Here is a 17608-nt window from a genome sequence, read left to right as displayed (position 1 = left end):
ACGTCTCCCTGACCCGGGATTCTGGGCAACTTTACCGAACACTACCTATTTCCTAAATATTGCGTCTTATTCCTTCACCCTTCCTTCTCTTTCAAACCTTCTGCAAGAAGAAGGAAGCACTAGCTCCGAAACCTGGCATATTTAAATTCCTTTATATGCCTTTTCTCTTGGTGCATCTTGGTGAGTAGACTTTTTATCTAACCAGTTATATATTAAAAAGTTGAATATTTTACTTGATATGAATACCTATTTCGTAACATTTACATTTTTCTGCCATTTACGCGATTTTTAAAGTTGCTTGAAAAACATAAAAGAGGGTTTAATAGTGTAGGCTCCCACGGCCAGTCATTCGACATAAGTGTTGCCTGGGTATGGTACTGCATCATAATGTATGAAACTACTGCTGCTGCAGTTATAAGAGTCGAGGGGCATGAAAGGGAAGCAGTGGTTGGGAAGGGAGTGAGACAGGGTTGTAGCCTCTCCCCGATCTTATTAAATCTGTATATTGAGCATGCAGTAAAGGAAACAAAAGAAAAATTCGGAGTAGGTATTAAAGTCCATGGACAAGAAATAAAAACGTTGAGGTTCCCCGATGACATTGTAATTCTGTCAGAGACAGCAAAGGACTTGGAAGAGCAGTTGAACGGAATGGACAGTGTCTTGAAAGGTGGATATAAGATGAGCATCAACAAAAGCAAAACGAGGATAATGGAATGGAGTCGAATTCAGTCGGGTGATGCTGAGGGAATTAGATTAGGAAATGAGACACTTAAAGTAGTAGAGGAGTTTTGGTGTTTGGGGAGCAAAATAACTGATGATGATCGAAGTAGAGAGGATATAAAATGTAGACTGGCAATGGCAAGGAAAGCGTTTCTGAAGAAGAGAAATTTGTAACATCGAGTATAGATTTAAGTGTCAGGAAGTCATTTCTGAAAGTATTTGTATGGAGTGTAGCCATGTATGGAAGTGAAACATGGACGATAAATAGTTTGGAGAAGAAGAGAATAGAAGCTTTCGAAATGTGGTGCTACAGAAGAATGCTGAAGATTAGATGTGTAGATCACGTAACTAATGAGGAGGTATTGAATAGAATTGGAGAGAAGAGGAGTTTGTGGCACAACTTGACAAGAAGAAGCGACCGGTTGGTAGGACATGTTCTGAGGCATCAAGGGATCAGAAAGTTAGCAGTGGAGGGCAGTGTGGAGGGTAAAAATCGTAGAGGGAGACCAAGAGATGAATACACTAAGCAGATTCAGAGGGATGTGGGTTGCAGTAGGTACTGGGAGATGAAGCAGCTTGCACAGGATAGAGTAGCATGGAGAGCTGCATCAAACCAGCCTCAGGGCTGAAAATAACTACAACAACAACAACAACAACAACAACTGCTGCTGGATAAAAACCGATGTTTCAGCCACGATTGCAGTTAGCAGTTCAGATTTTGCACCCTCGTCACAATTCCAGGTACCGAGTAGAATGCTGACTCGGAGAATCCTGTCTGCACGTAGTGTATAAATACGAACCCTGTGCCACTCTAGGCTGACAGTATTTTCTGTACACAGCTACGGTACATAAAGTCCTGTACTCTCGTGGGCCGAAATACTGTTCTGTCGGTTGCAGACTGATACAAAATGGAAAGCCTGCCACACTCCACCTGTCCACACGGCAGCTGCCACGGCTTCTGTTTAAAATGAAAAGCATTCTGCACCCCCGTGATGGCAGTGGCTCACTTCTCCTCTTGTTCGTCCGGGTCTCTACTTGCAACTAACGAAGTGCTGCCGTTTGTTCCTGGCCTCAGGTGCGCCATTACGAGGGTCGTATTCTGAGTGTTTATCACCGTCACTAAATATTGCTGTTAGGCTGGACCGTTCCTTCTAAATTTATCTTTTTTTGTTAGAACAATGGCAGCCCAGAAATTACAAGAGTAATTTGTTTACACTGTGGGTTTAAGGAAATATTGTTGTGAAAAATTTGATTTTTGTGCAAAGATTTCAATCAGGTGGCTTTTTTAAGGTTTCGATACGAGCTCAGTCGACGGTAATACTTCGGACCGCCTTTTGGCATTCGTAATGATCTTGCCTGGGAGATGCCATCAAATGGCCCGTCTTCAGTTTTGTTGAAATTTGTACGGAATGTACTTAAAGAGTCCTGCACGAACTTTGGCAAAGTTACAGCAGGTACTAGAGCCACCTTCACGAGGGCCACCATCTTCAGAGCTCAAAATGCACGATAGAGCGAGGAGCCGGCAACTTATCATCTGGACGACGTTTTGTTTCGGAACAGAGAATTGATGTAAATGGAGATCAGAAAGCAATGCCCCTGGCACTCTATCTTTTCAAATGTGCTGGAAAATTTTGAATTGATGCAGTGTGTATCTTAAAGTTAAAATTTTTAACACCAGTAGACGCTCTTATTTTTACTTTTGTGTTGCTTCGTCGAAGCTGCAAAAGTATGGCTTACATTTGTAAACAGAAAAACAAGAATTATATTAATTGTCGTGTCGGTTCCCTGCCAATCACATTACATTCTGTCATTTAGTCCACATACGAACTGAGTGTACAGTCGTGTGCCACTTTGGATGTAATTGACAAAATTTTTGGATGTGCAAGTGTTCCTGCTTCCTAACTTCATTCTGATTTTACCTTTCTTTCTGAAACACCTAATTTATTCCATAGTCTGTATGATGGATTAGCTCTGAGGTCAAAATGAAACTTTTTTCCTCAACAATTAGATATATTAGAGTTTTCCTTCATTTCTTTGGCCAGTTAGTTCTGATGTAAACAATTAAAACATTGTGTGCTTGCACCAGTTTCCTCAAATTCATCAAGATTGAGCCCACTTGCGGCATTTTTATGACCGCAACCTCGGACTATGTCTTGTGCGGTGTTGCATTACATCAAATCTGACAGGAGCTTCATTTAAAATAATACACTTTCAAGGCAATTGAACATTTCAGTTATACTGCCCACAAGTCTTTTCTATATAAGAACTAACTCCGACAATGGAGAATAGAGTAACAGTATAAATAGGGATAAACTGCTACTGTAAAAGTGAATTTGTAGTGTCCACAGCTGTTGGGTTGCATGCTGGTATTGGTGGGTAACTCGAGGGCACGAACGGTGGAAATAAAATCGAATCAGTTTGTGACTCAGTTGAGGTAGCCAACTAGAATGCTCATAAATGAAGGTATCTGATATTTTCTTTTATTAAATTGGAGATTTTGAACATGTGCAGAACTTTGACTATTTCGGTTCTAATATTAACAGCACAAATTCCATGTCAACTGAAATCAAACTGCACATCCTAAGCAGATAGATGCTTGCACATGTTTAAGAAATTGTTGGCCTTAGGTTCTGAAATAGGCAGTTGAAGCTCCATCTATACAAAGTCACGGTCAGGCCAGTTTTAACCTGCGGATGCGAAACTTGATGCTAACGAGTGTTGACGAGCAGTAGCTCAGGATATTGGAATGTAGAGTTGGACCGCCTCGTACGAGGAGCTGACATCGTAAGAATTATAAAAAGTAGAAGAATAGCCTGGCTTGGACATGTCCTCAGGATGGATACTGGAAGAACAACTAAAAGATTTTTGGATGGAGGCCAACCTCGTGTTTCTGCTGGACTATGGTATGATCTTTTCATTGGTGTTAATTCTAGCCTTATGTGGTATCAAGTATAGATAAAATTAACTATTTTTGGAAACTTAAGCAGCTCACAATGTAGTGAATAGAATTGTGGGAAACTTAACAGTTCAATAATTTTCCAGCAGGGTGGCTATGACAAATGATCGTGTTTTCAGTAGCTTTCATTCTTTACCTATTCATTGTCAAAAATTATACGAACTTGTTGCGGGGTAACTTTTCACTTAGTATGAAGAGAGATTGTGGCATGGCTATTGCTTTCTTTCATTTCTGTGTTCTGTCCAAAATGTTGCTGGAATTTGAAGTTGGAGTTGCCCAACTCTATTATGTCGGAAGTAGTGGCTTGCCGAAGATAAGGAGCTTACTGTGTTTCTCATTTTGAAGAATGTAGCGTGTTTCCCTGTGAGTCCTTTAGGGACATTCTGCACAAATTTCAACAAAACTGAAGCTGCTAGAGTTGTGACCCTATCCCTATCCCAGTTATAGAATATTCATAATGAAATTCTGTCATCCTTCCCATTTGCAACACAATTGAAGGAGATTGTCATGTGAGAGATAGGTGACATGAGGAATACCATTACATTCGATATTGCACCAACATTTAGCCGTGAAATAGATGTGTTTGCAGTAGATTCTGCAGAATTAGACTGGTGCTGAAAAACAGGCTTATCTCAATCGGTATAAAGAAATACTCAAAAAATTTGACAGAACAGATGGAAAATCTGTGTACGACACTGTATGGAGAGGTGAGATATGTGTGTTGTAAGCTGCAGTCGAAAATTTAGGTGCACTGAGATGAACCGAATATTACTAATTTGATTCGTTCGCAAAGCAGTTCCGTGAAAATGATTGCCTTTTCCTTTGGTTAAACTTATACATTGTGACCTTTGCTTTAGAAGATTGAGGATCACAGTTAATGCCAAATGGTATACAACAAATTGTGTGCCATATGTCATTACTAAAATTGGGGGAAAAATGGAAATGTCGTGTCATTCTTCATTGTCACACATCATGTCAAACGATTGCAGATTTGATGGAAAAAGACCATTGGATTAATGTCTCGATGTCTATATTCACTTGACTTATCACCTGCTGAAAATCACTGCCCACACAATTTTTATTTGACTTAAGGAACAAAAAAAAAAATTTGACACTAGACAAAAATAAATAAATAAATTTGAAAGGTGGCCCTCGAATCTCCGAATAGAGTACAAGAAGTACAAGGCGTGTACACTCCTGGACAATCGGGAAATCTGCGTGAAACTCAAGAATTATTTCACTTGTGATTTTTTTTTTAGAATTTCGGAAAGTTTTCATTGTTTCAGTTTTCAGTTAAACTTTTGTAATTTTGACTTCTAAGAACTGATACTCTAAGAATTTTACTCTAGCCCGCAACTGCAGAATATTACTGCAGCAGTAAAATGTAAACAAGTGAATAACACCAAAATAAAACTTTCGCTGTAAAGAAAATACACCATTTACAACAACAAAATACAGTGCACACGCAAACGTTTCCCGACAGCAAAATGTTTCGGAGGCTTTAGGACGAGGACTTCCTGACAACAAACTGCTTCTGATAAGTGTGACATCACAACTGTTCACATATCTAACAGGTTGTGAAAAAATATTGGGGATGGTGGACTGAGAAGTGTTACTTTCAAAGTAAATTTCCTTTTACCCAAGATGAGTTATGTAGATGTGCAAATATGTGATGAATTTCTTAAATTCCGCATGTTTTTGAGTCTCATTCAAAATTTGTCACGTCGAGGAGCAACCACTTAGAAAAATTTTGGGCCCAGAAAAGAAGCCATTTATGCAATTATTTAAAATTTTATTAGCACATTTGAGTTTGCTGTATCTTAAAGGCTAACACATGCTAAAAAAAGACAGAGCGTAAAGATTAGTTTTTCATATTTATTTTAGTTCTTTCATAGATTACGAATTATGCAGTAAAAATGGCAAAAAGTATAATTATCCCTTAAAAAGGGGGGGGGGGGGGGGGAAGGGAGGAGGGGCGTGCTACTTCAGTTCTTGAGCAGTTTCACAGATAATTGGCTTTTCTAAAAAGTTGAAGTGCTTGACGGAACACACATTTAGCCAGGTAACATATGAAATCTTCAGTGCACAGCAATGAAATTTATAACTGTGCTTGTCAGAATATTCAGATGCTGCAATTTAAGCTGTGCTCTTAGGATCCTGCCTAACCATACCGTTGGGAAGAAAACAGGAAAAACAGTGTTGATCACCAGTATTATACAGGGTGTCCCATTTATCTCGACCACCCTAAATAACTTTGTTCAGATGCAAATTACAAAATTTTTAAAGCAAATGTTCTTTAGCCATCCGAGGGACACAAATCGTCACGATTTCCTTCGTTGTAGCTTTGTTTTTTACAACGGTATGAACAGCGGTATGACTTTTCTAAATGGAACCTTGTATATTTTATTTGGTAATTCATTTGCTCTCCTAAAGACCTATTCAAACATGTATCACAGTGTACCATTTACTGAAACACAACGTTATTAATTGCATAACAGAACACTGAGTTTGATCCCGGGATCACGAACTCGTCCACTCGCTGGAGTTGTCAGAAATCAAATGTTAAGCAAGTAAAAACGTAGCACAAAATTGACTTTGACTCTCCTGTACCATTGCCCAGGAGTAGAACATTCAAAGGTGCACAAAGTGGTGACCCTGGACACCGATTCACTGGTGCACTCATTGAATGAAAGAATTATTTACTGCTTCCAGTGTTGCCTGCTTAAGAGAATTACAGGCACTACGATACATTCCTGCACGTCCTCTGGAGTTGTCGGAATATTGCGATAGACGACATCTTCAATGCATCCCCAAAGAAAAAAGTCCAGAGGATTTAAATTGGGAGACCTAGCAAGCCGAGTAACTGTTCCTCCTCGACCAATCTACCTGGCAGGATACCTCGGTTCAGAACACGACGTGCACGCAAGGACACCCACCGTGTCGGTACCACATAATTATTCTGGTTCGTAGCAGCACTCCGTCTAGAAGAGGAGGAAGAATTTGGCTGAGGAAGTTGGCATACGCTGTGCCGTTTAGACCACCATTGGTGAAATAAGAGCCAATAATTGTAGTACCGACTATCCCACACCAGACGTTAACTCTCCACTGACACCGATGTTCCACCTGCCCGAGCCGTCGTGGGTTGTCGCTGGACCGATAGTGCGTGTTCCTCGTATTTACCTGTCCTTTGTTTGAGAAGGAACATTCGTCAGTAAATAGAACAATGGAGAAATAGTTCGGGTTGGCAAGGATTTGCTGGTGTGCCCACTGACAGAACTGTACACGATTCTGGAAATCGTTCCCACGCAATTCTTAATGTATGTGTATTTGGTAATGGTGCAACTGGTGACGTGTAAGAATAAGATGTACACTGCTTTTAGGAATGCCAATCTCACATTCGAGCTGTCGTGTGCTCACATGTAGATTCATAGCGACAGAAGTGAGAACAGTAACTCCGGCAGCTTCGTCTGTACGAGTCTAGGACGATTGCATTGTCCTGGGCTGAAACTTCTCGTTCCCCGAAGCGTCGCAACGGGACGAGAAAACATGTGTCGGGAAGCTGGGTTCTTGTCAGGATATCGCCCTCTGTACAGTTCCGCTGCCTGCGTAGCGTTTCACCTACCTTCAACAACAACAACAACAACAATAAAACAAACGTTATGTTGATGCAGTCTGTAGGAAGGACAGCCTTTACTGTATGGCTACTCTACACAACAGTATTTAAAAGGACTAAACTGCTGTATTAAATGTACCCGTACATAAGAAAACAGTATTGCAATTACTGTTCTGCTGACTTACACCCTCTACAGGTGAGTAGCATTTCTACCTTCTCTTTGTCGGTGTACATTCTACTCTCGCAACTCTTCAACTGACAGTGGTTGACGGAATGACAGGTGTGCATTCTACGCATGTTTACATTTGTCCTCTTTCGATGTCAGCACGTGGATGTGTTCCATTACCCCGAGTACCTGCACTAAGTGCTGGGAGCGTCAACGTCAGCGTTGTGCTACGTAATTAATACTGTGTTTCAGTGAATGGTACACTGTGATACATTTTTGAATAGGTCTTTAGGAGAGGAAATGAATTACTGAATAAAAAAATACAGGGTGCCATTTCAAAAAGTCATACCGCTGTTCATATCTTTGTAAAAAACAAAGCTGCAACGGAGGCAATCGTGCCGATTGATGTCCCCCCGACGGCTAAAGGACATTTGCTTGAAACATTTTGTAATTTGCATCTGAACAAACACTTATTTACGGTGGTGAAGATAAATGGGACACCCTGTTTGTAAAAGCTTATCTTTTCTTGTAGCTATACTGTATGTGTATTGATTTAAACCATTAACTTTTCCTATTTATATGTTCGCACTACTTAAGTGATCTTCCTGTTGGCTGACAACATCACATACCCTGTGCTCTTAATATCCACTGTCATTGGCTGATAAAATCACATCACAGAAGCTACGATTGGCTGACGAAACCCCATCTCGAAGTGTAATCTCGATTTCAGTGCTTCGGAAGTTGTTGTGCTGTATTTGGTGAAATTCACGTTTATACTTTCACAGTACAAAAATATGCAGTGTACGTGTTGCCGCACATCGTAAATCTTTCCAAAACGTGGTGTTGTTGTACTGGGTTAAGTTTTCTAAAGACCCGGAAAATTCTCTGCTGGTGTACAAAGCTTTTACCATTCGAAGGATTGATAAGTTTTACAGCTTCGAAGGAAAGTATATCTTAACTTAACGTGGAAAAAATGTACTTTCAACCTGGGTTATAACGTATTTTCGCTTGGGAAAAAGTGTCCGCATGTACACCCTGTACTGGCTATTCGTGGAATAACTTTTAAAATGTGTGCTTTTTGAAAAAATTACACTAAAAATTTAAATTTTGTTTAAATTTCTTTTCTAATGTTAACCTTTACGGTGTTTGTGTGTCATAGGAAAGGGGATTCTGGGTGTGTGGCTCATTTAGGAAATTGCTGCCGGTAAATCTTACAGGCTATAAGACCGTTGTCCACAACCCGATACCCCGAAAGGTTTACCAACAGCTACGTCATCCGGTCTTGAGAACCTTCATTCTGTCACCAATTATGAAAGCTTTTACAGCAGTTTCCAAAATGGTCATTTCCTGTTTCTGGGCTCATTTATGACAACTTTAGGACTTCATAATTCAAAAACAAATTGACAAATCTCAGGAAATTTTCGTATTTTTTCAAGTGTAACCAGTAGTAAACCTGTGCCAAATTTCAAGAAAAAATGATACGTGAGGTTGAAAATGGTCTTTTTCTGCGTTGATTTGACGTGGAATGACCCGAGAATTAAAGTAAGTTATTTAGGACAACCATATATTTGTAAATATTTAGATTTGGTAAATTTGATGTCGGGAATCACTACAGAGCTCTAAGAAAATGTGTAGAACTTGCTATACGTTCGTGCTTTGCAATGGAATTTAAAGAAGGGCCTTTGCATACCATCACTTTTTATGGTTGTGTACCTCGTTCGGTAGAAGACAACCCCTGTAGGATCTCTTCATCAATAAATCCGTTTTCCCTAAACAAGAAGTCAATATAAGTAAAAAGTATTGAAAGAATAAAGCAATTTCATTAAGTTTTTGATACACAAAGCAAAATCTGTAAATCCTTGTATCCTATTCAAATAAATTCGGTGTTAGTTGACATCCATAAAGATAATATTGTGGCACTTAACTCTGCTACTGCAGGTTTTTTTATTATTATTTAAAAAAAAAAAAAAAAAAACACAATACCAACCATTTGTTGTTTCTTTGGTGTACTATCCCTTGATGATCGTGTCACTACAGTTGTAAACACCCAAACTACTAATCTTAGCAGACCCCTAATACTTTATATTAGGATGTTGTTGTTGTTATTAATAAATCCATGATGGAGGTAAAGCCTGTATGTTGTCCCAAGCTACCCTCAAGTTACCTGCCAGAACCTTTTTCAAATTCATCTAGTTGTTTTGGAAATTAGTGTGTTTAGACAGACAGATATGACAATTGTAGATTAGTCTTTAAATTACAATCCCTGTTTTTAGCTGTGATCATATTTTGAAGAAGTAAAGCACATATGTTGCACCAAGCTATTCTCAAGTTCCATCTTGATAATTTGTCCAGTAGATTCGGAGATTAGCATTTTCAGACAGACAAAGAGACATGACGGTTTTACTGTTTACACGAGTGATAACAAACAGCTGTAACTACTTAATTCCTTCCGATGTGTCGATAAAAATTACAGAGAATTTAAAATAAAGTTCAAAACAATTTTTGTACTTACTTTATAGGTTTTCTGTACTACGTCCCTGAATCACGCAGATGACATTTAACAGTAAGTCATTACCCATTCCACACTGTACGCCCTTCAGTGAGTCACGATGATGTTCAGATGCACACAAAGACTTTTCTCCACACCGCGTTCAAATGACGTGTCGGTTAATCTCGCCGCTCGTACACAAAGCTACCTTGTCTCCAAAAATGAGACTTCCGATATTGCCATAGTGTAATTTGTACATTATAAAATTCGAATTACCTACAGTTTCACTGTTTACTTCATTTTCAGAAATACCAAACCTCCGTTTGTGGTATGTGCTGCTGCTTACTGACCTCGTAAGTTGATTTCCTTGGACTGTGTTCAGATGAAAGGCCAGTTCTTTTGACGTTTTGTGCCAATAGGTGTAATTGGCCAGTACTTTTTCCTCTGCTCACTCATCCCATTCCTTAGACAGTACCGATGCTGTCTGTGAATGTCAGCATCCGTAGGTCCTCGATTGTATCACTGACAAAATCTTAACTGCACTGTAATGGCAAAGGAGAATTATGTGAAACGCATTGACAATTGCGAATGTGGACAACTGTAAGCTGTGTAATGGAATGCTGATAAAAATTTATGTCTGACCGGGACTCGAACCTGGATTTCTCACTTACTGCGAGTGGTTGTCTCGCTATTAGGCTATCCGTGCGCACTTCACAGCCGGACCCAAACTTCCGTACATCGTCAACTGTGTGTGTCTACAATCTGCACTCGTACATCGGTTATGTACATTCCCATACAGGAGAGAGATTGTAATTGAAAGCCACTTGCCCAGTGTCGGTGGATAAATACGATATTGTTGACACCGTACTTGCATGTACGGTAGATCTACACGGTAATGTGATGTTTCCGTTACTACACTTCCGGTCAAATCTGTGAATGTGGAATGTAGGAAACGTGTATTGAATGCAATACCTGCATTATTAAATGTACAAAATAGGCCACCACAACTGTAACTGAAGGGAAAATAACACTGGTCTGATATAAAACATCAAAAGCAATAAAACTTCGTCCAACGCAAAATAAAAAAACCAGTTTTACAGTTGTCACTACATCACAGACACAGACACACAGGATGGTAAAGACATTAGCTTTTGAAGCAACAGTAACTATATGTACAAAAATATTTGTGTATTAGAAAGTAGAGTGAAACGTAAGAAAGTGCAAATCAGTAGACTACGTACAAAATTGTTATGTTTTGAGGAAGGTGCCTATTACGATACGAACAGACAGCGACAGAAGTATACGCTTCTCGTCAGTGAAATACGTGTTTATATTCTCTCGCTGTCACCAGTTCTGTCACCAGAGTAAGCTGCAGTTGTACGCAATTTGAAAGTATTTCTTCACAAATAAGTTGCAGTTCGTGTTACTGAATATGTGAAATCGGCCATTCTTACATTTATTTCGCTGCTTTACGTGTCTCTCGATAATTTACTAATGCTGGGAATGCAAAAATACAACAGCGATTTTGTAAGTTAACTGTAGAGTTAATTAAAAAGCGAGCGCTACCCTTGCGGCTTTCTCACCACCGTGGGCAGTGGTGTCGTTCCAACTGTTAGGTAGTAACGATTTCAACAGTAGTGAGAGTCATAGCTGTATACGTCTGTATTTAAGTACCTACTGCCCTTTCTGAAGGGAGATTCCTTGATGTGCAGTTTTTAGACGATTGCTTGCTGTGTTAAAAGATGATTTATTCACTGCACAAATTCACAATGATGTTTGTACTGAAAATGACAACTGAAAGGAAGTTTGCACTCGAAATAAGTCACAAAGTGTATTGGCGCAATACCACATCTGTGGAAAGCGTCATCCGATATAGCTGCAAGGTGGCATCTGCGAGGGACTGTACAGTGTATAAACTTGCCGCCTGTATACGGTTCGGTGTCGTACCGCACGACGCGTGTCTCGTACGAGTACACAATCGCCGGAGGTGGGAGACTTTCGGACGACGGGTAGCCGACTCGGCCGAGGCGGAGGCGTCGGGCTGGCAGCAGTGGTAGGGAGTGGTTGTTTTAATTCGAAATGACTAAATATCTCGAAAAATATGTGCTGCGCGAAAAAAATGTTCTCGGTGAAAAATTAATATTAGTAAAGGGGACGTCTGTCCGTGCTACAACTGGCCATCTCTGACTGCACCTCGTGTGTGGGAGGAGGCAACTTCGTATTTTTAAATGGGAAACCCCCCCCCCCCCCCCCCCTCTCCATTTTTATTGCATATTCGGATTCTGTTCCAAAAGAAATGTACAGTTTACTCGAACCATTGTCGTATTTGTGGTAGATGGTGCTGTAACCGACAAATATTGTGTTTTTGAAAATTATAAGATGGTCTAGGTCGCAAAGGCACATTTATTACAAGGTTTTTGAAATACTGAGTGTGCTTGTTTTTGCAACTGAGAAAAGACACATTCGATTCTACATCTAATTTATAACATACATGTAAACCTTCGATTGGTAATGGTCGATACTGACGGTCAAGCGTTACTCGAGTTTTCCAAATGTGATTGTACAATACAAATAATGTGGCCAGAAATTGACATTCCCGGCAGACGAGATGCTTCTGCGGAATGCTAGATTTCAGTGGCCACCCTCGGACCCTGCCCTCGGCGTGACCGATTTCGGTGCTCGTTTCCGTCCAACCACCGTACGTTTCACACTGGCCGCTACGTCGTCACCGGCAGAATAGAAATCGCAGCGATCGTAAAAAATTAGAATGTCCGCCGAGTGTTAGTGAGAGGTGCTGCAGCTGCCGTGAGTACTCGTCGCAGTAGGGCGGCCCCAGTGGTGGGCGGCGGGGGCGGGGGTCACGCGGACGTCGGGCACCCCGACGGGAACGGAAGCCGATTACGTCCGCGTCGCCGCTTCTGGATCGCACTAAATACAGTTTCCAACCGGACATCGGAGGAGCGAAACATATTGTCTTGTACAATCAAATTTGCAACACCGAAGTTTATCTCAACCGTTAAAACACAAAGTTTACATTTACATTCGAAATTAAATATAGAATCAAATGTGTCAGTTCTTAATTGCAAAAGTAAACTTATTTGGTTTTTGTCGATTACAGTGCCATCTATCCTGAAAGGAAAAAGATGTTTTGAGTAAACTGTACATATTTCTTGGCACAGAATGAATGCCACCCTCAAAATTTAACCACATAATTGATTATTAGTTTCTATGTCGAGTGCATCGTGTGAAGCTCACGACAACTTCTAGTGTCTCAGACTAGTGAAAGACCTTGCCGATATACTGAGAGAGCTCTGGTCCTACGTAAAATCACTTAGTGGATCGAAGGTCTCTTTCGGTCACTCGTCCAGTCTGTTATGACGATAGGGGAGGGCAGAAGGGTAACTGAAGTTTTAAATTCTGCTTTTAAAAAATCATCCACTCGGGAAGATCAGATAGGTGTGCCACCGTTTGACTCCCGTACGGAGGAGGTGGAAACGAGCACCCTCGGCGTCGGTAAGTAACTGCGGGAGTTGAAAACAGAGAAGTCTCCAGGTCCATATGGAATCCCGGCTTGGTTTTGCAGAGTGTGCTATTCCACATTGGCCTCTTAGCTCGCATTTGTCACAAATCTCTCGGCCAGCGCAATGTCCCAATTTACTGTGGGGTGACTGTCGTACACGAGAAGCGGAGAAGAACAGATCTGCAAAGTTACGAACCGGTACCCGTATCTTTGATCTGCTGTAGAATTACTGTGGATATTCAAAGTTCGAGTTTAATAAATTTCCCTGAGACGGATTTAGAAAGCTTCGCTCGTGCGAAACTCGACTCTCCCATTTCTCGCGCGATATCCTGTGACCCGCAGGTGGAGGGTGATGAGCAGATTTTGCATTCCTAGTTTTTCAGAAAGCATTTCACACAGAGCGTACCCAGACTGTTAACAAAGATCTGAGCGTACGGAACGTGTTGTCGTATACGTGAGAGGCTCGATCACTTTTAAGCTGTAGAACCCGGTACTTTGTTCGAGGTAACGAGTGTTCGTCACAGACCAAAGTATCGTCGGGAACGCCACAGGAGAGTGCGATAGGACCACTCTTGTTCTGTATATATGTGAATAATCTGCCGGTGGGGTGAGCAGCAATCAACGACCGTTCCCCAGCCCTAAGGTGCGGAAAAGTATCGTCAGAGAGTGACTGTAGAACGACACGGGGTGATTTGGATGGAATTTCTATTTGGCGTGATGACTGGGAGCTTGTTCTAAATGTCGTAAAATGTAAGCTAGTGAAAATGAGTATGAAATACACTCTTGTAATACTCTGTTGCTTTAACGGTGTGCTGCTTGAGACAGTCGCATCGGTTAAATGTCTCACGGTGGATAGTGGTACAGATAGAATGAGCAGGTTAGGGGAGGCAGAGGGTCGAATTTGGAAGATCGTAGGAAAGTGTAGCTCACCTATAAAGGAGAATGCATACAGAACACTCGTGCGACCCACTCTCGAATACTGGTCGAGTGTTTGGGATCCCTAATTAAAGAGACACTGAAACAGTTCAGAGGTTACTGCTACATTCAGTCGACACACAGGTATTGAAATGCTGTGTGAACTCAGATGGGAATCACTCGATGCGAGGTGATGCTCTTTTCGCAGAACTTCATCAATAAAGTTTTGAGAACGGGCATTTGAGATTGACTGCAGTACGAACGATCCTACTACCACTGACATACAGGTTGTGTAAGAACTGCAAAGACAGCCGCTCTGCACCCCAGCCCCCACTCTGTTTTTTGAGACGTACAGCAAATGTGACAACTGTTTCCCATACTGTGTGTGTGTGTGTGTGTGTGTGTGTGTGTGTGTGTGTGTGTGTGTGTAGTTGTAGTTGTGCATGTAGATGTCTTGTACATGAGAATGTTTTAACCATTTCTTATTATGATAATGTGCTCTTATATTTTCATTTCAGGATACCAGTTCGACCCAATCGAGTTTAAAACTGTGACAAAACACTGGACAATACCACTATCTACAACTGCCAAACAGTTTGGTCCGTGGGCCGCTGCAGATAAAGTAAAAACTTGGAAGTGTCTCACGTTGTGCCTCTTGAAAAGTGCGTAACAATTTTTGCTTCAGAAGAAAAGAGCCTGGAGCTACACGTATGGATCAAATCTTGAGGAAAATGTAAAAATGATAAATTGTAAACAGTGTAAATTTTAATTTACACTCGTCAGAATAAAGTACTGATATAATGAACAAAACTGTTACTTACAATGTGTAGTTCAGAGTCATATAAACGCTATTTTATTTTGTCTGCAATACATTTCACTTTGCTGCCTCAAACAATCTGAGGGAGACGAGGTGACACCCAATCGATTTAAAGTGCCATGTCGTGCAGTATGGAATGCAGAACGGCCTCTGCGTCTGCCCCGTCTGTCATCAATCGTCTTCTGTTTGCTAGCACTGGGGAGAGGGACTTAGAGACATTTTTCGTTCTCGTTCCCGTTTAGGACGACACAGAAAAGCACAATCGGAGGTGAGGGTGAGCTATCTGGCTCAGTTTGTTATTAATGTTCTCACTGCGTGCTGAACCTTCCTGTTTTGAAATAAAACCCAGTGTATTCAAATTGTAGTTGACATTGTACACTAAAAGGAAAAAAAAATTTTTTTCCTGTGTGTTTTGAAACTTTTTCCACACTTTGGTAAGGAGTGTGACGAATTCTGAGACTTACCGTGTGCTCTCTTGTCAGGGCCAGTGAAGCCACAAAGACGTGTGGGAGAAAATCTGTGTGAGCGAAATGTCTGGAGTGAGTCGTTACCGTAATAGGAATTACCGAGTCGACTGAAATTCGTCGTTTCTTAATAGACCCTGCTTCTGTAAAATGTATTGACAACAAATTATGAACGGTGCTTGTAATGACAATTACAGGGAATTACTTACAAATTACTTTATACTGTATATACGCAAAGGCTACTGATTTGAAGAAAGGACCACAGCTCTTCTCTCGGACTGATCTGCTGCTGCTGTTTCAAACAAACCACTTATGCAACTTCAGAAAGTACGTCATCCATTATCGCTCTTCTGTCAAAACCTTTTAATATGAACACTGGAGCTAAGCATAATTTGCATCTCTTAATCCAGATATTGAGACAAATTGTGGCACAGTCTAATTGAAGTGTTTTTCTTGTCAGTTTAAGGTTTTACGTAGCTGCTGTTTCGCTCCTTGTAGTAGTTGAAGCTGAGTCAGAATACTTCACGAGACTTGTCACCCGACATATCATCTGATGCACTTATCCATTGTTTTTCTTCTTTTCTTTCTTTCTTTCTTCTTCTTCTCCCTTTCTCTCTCTTTCTCTCTCCTTCTTCTTCTTCTCCTTCTCCTTTTCCTTTTTGTCACTGTAGTGACACTCTTGAAGTAGTCGCTTGTGTAACCAAGGAAAGGCTCGACTTCTTCATATTCTGTAGCTGTTATTGGAACAAAAGGAGATAAATTCTACTCGTATCACAAAAAAGCATGTCCACTACTTTCATTTTACAAACATATATTTCCTCGAATGGGTGTGCAGATTAGTAGAGTGAACCGTGAATTAGAGGAGAACACAACTCTTTTCGTACTACATATGCCTCGAAGATTCAATGCGATGTTCGAGATTACAATATATTTTATCGGTCACAGAACCATCTTATCTTTTGTTTTCATTCTCGGAGAGTGCAGTTGGTCTCTGACGATCGTGACGCCAAAACGTAGAAGGCCCCGCCCACAGCAGGTGTAGCTGTTTGTCGTCGTACCTTGACGTTTTCTCATATTCCACAACTCCCGTCCGATATCTGCACGTATGAAAACAAACAACTGTGCACAGTGTGTGTGCAGCAACATACTCCCTACTTAACATTATTCTGTCATGATCGCCTTCCCTTGTACTACACGAGGAATGTGAAATGTCATTTGCCTAAATGACATGTAACACTTCATACTAAGGTACAGTTTTCCCTTGTTTTTGAATACTTGGAGATTTTCAGTTTCCTCTCACATCGAACAGCAACCTACTGCACATTTACAGGAGAGTATACAACCCCGTTGTGAACTGTAGGCACCAGTGCACGGTGTAGTAAAGTAGAGTTGTCATCAGTCCAAAGCTCATTTTGAACACCGGACAGTGCTCTATTTACGAGGCCCTCGCCTTCCTTAGCCTGGACTCCCAACCGTTGTGCTACGCAGAGTTATAAGTGGCACGTAAGAATCCTAGCATCGAGTGTGGTTTGAACCCCCAAGCGTTCGGTTTCGTGCCTGGCACTTTGCCGTCGTGCCCCCCTGCATAGTGCATTTGGTAATATTACCACCACCACCATTAATTCTTCTTAAGGAGGAATGACGTTTTTTTTCTCTTTCTTTTTTCTTCGCGAAAACCTCCCGTATATTTGATGTATTTCTTCTTTCTCTCTTCTGTTCACTTTTTTCCTGTTTTCTGCTCTTTGGGCATTTGCTGAAATTTCTATTTCCTGGTGTTTTCTCTGTATTTTTCTCTATCTGCTCGATTTCTGTGGACATGTTCAGTTTCTTGAGGTCTTCTGCGATTTTCATTACCCAGTTGGTTTTGACTGTATTGATTGTCACTATGTTAAAAATCTTATAAGTCCATCTGTTTTCATTCATCCTGTGTGTGTGTCCAAAGACCTTTG

The 17608-nt window shown here is 40.9% G+C and overlaps 1 protein-coding gene across 6 annotated transcripts in view; it reads left to right on the top strand.

Moving 5' to 3' along the window:
- The window catches only part of LOC126443004 (uncharacterized), a 35696-nt gene extending 20528 nt beyond the window's left edge, over window positions 1-15168 (top strand). For all 6 annotated transcript variants that reach the window (XR_007581803.1, XR_007581804.1, XM_050090854.1 and 3 more), the window contains one exon: window positions 14897-15168. The gene's annotated coding sequence lies outside the window, so the exon portion shown is untranslated. The remainder of the gene's footprint in view (window positions 1-14896) is intronic.
- Window positions 15169-17608: the final 2440 nt, after the last annotated feature.

The sequence above is a fragment of the Schistocerca serialis genome, unplaced genomic scaffold, assembly GCF_023864345.2.
Source record: "Schistocerca serialis cubense isolate TAMUIC-IGC-003099 unplaced genomic scaffold, iqSchSeri2.2 HiC_scaffold_1420, whole genome shotgun sequence".
NCBI lineage: Eukaryota > Metazoa > Arthropoda > Insecta > Orthoptera > Acrididae > Schistocerca > Schistocerca serialis.
The sequence above is the reverse complement of the archived record's forward strand: the minus strand, read 5'-3'. Positions and strand labels throughout refer to the sequence as shown.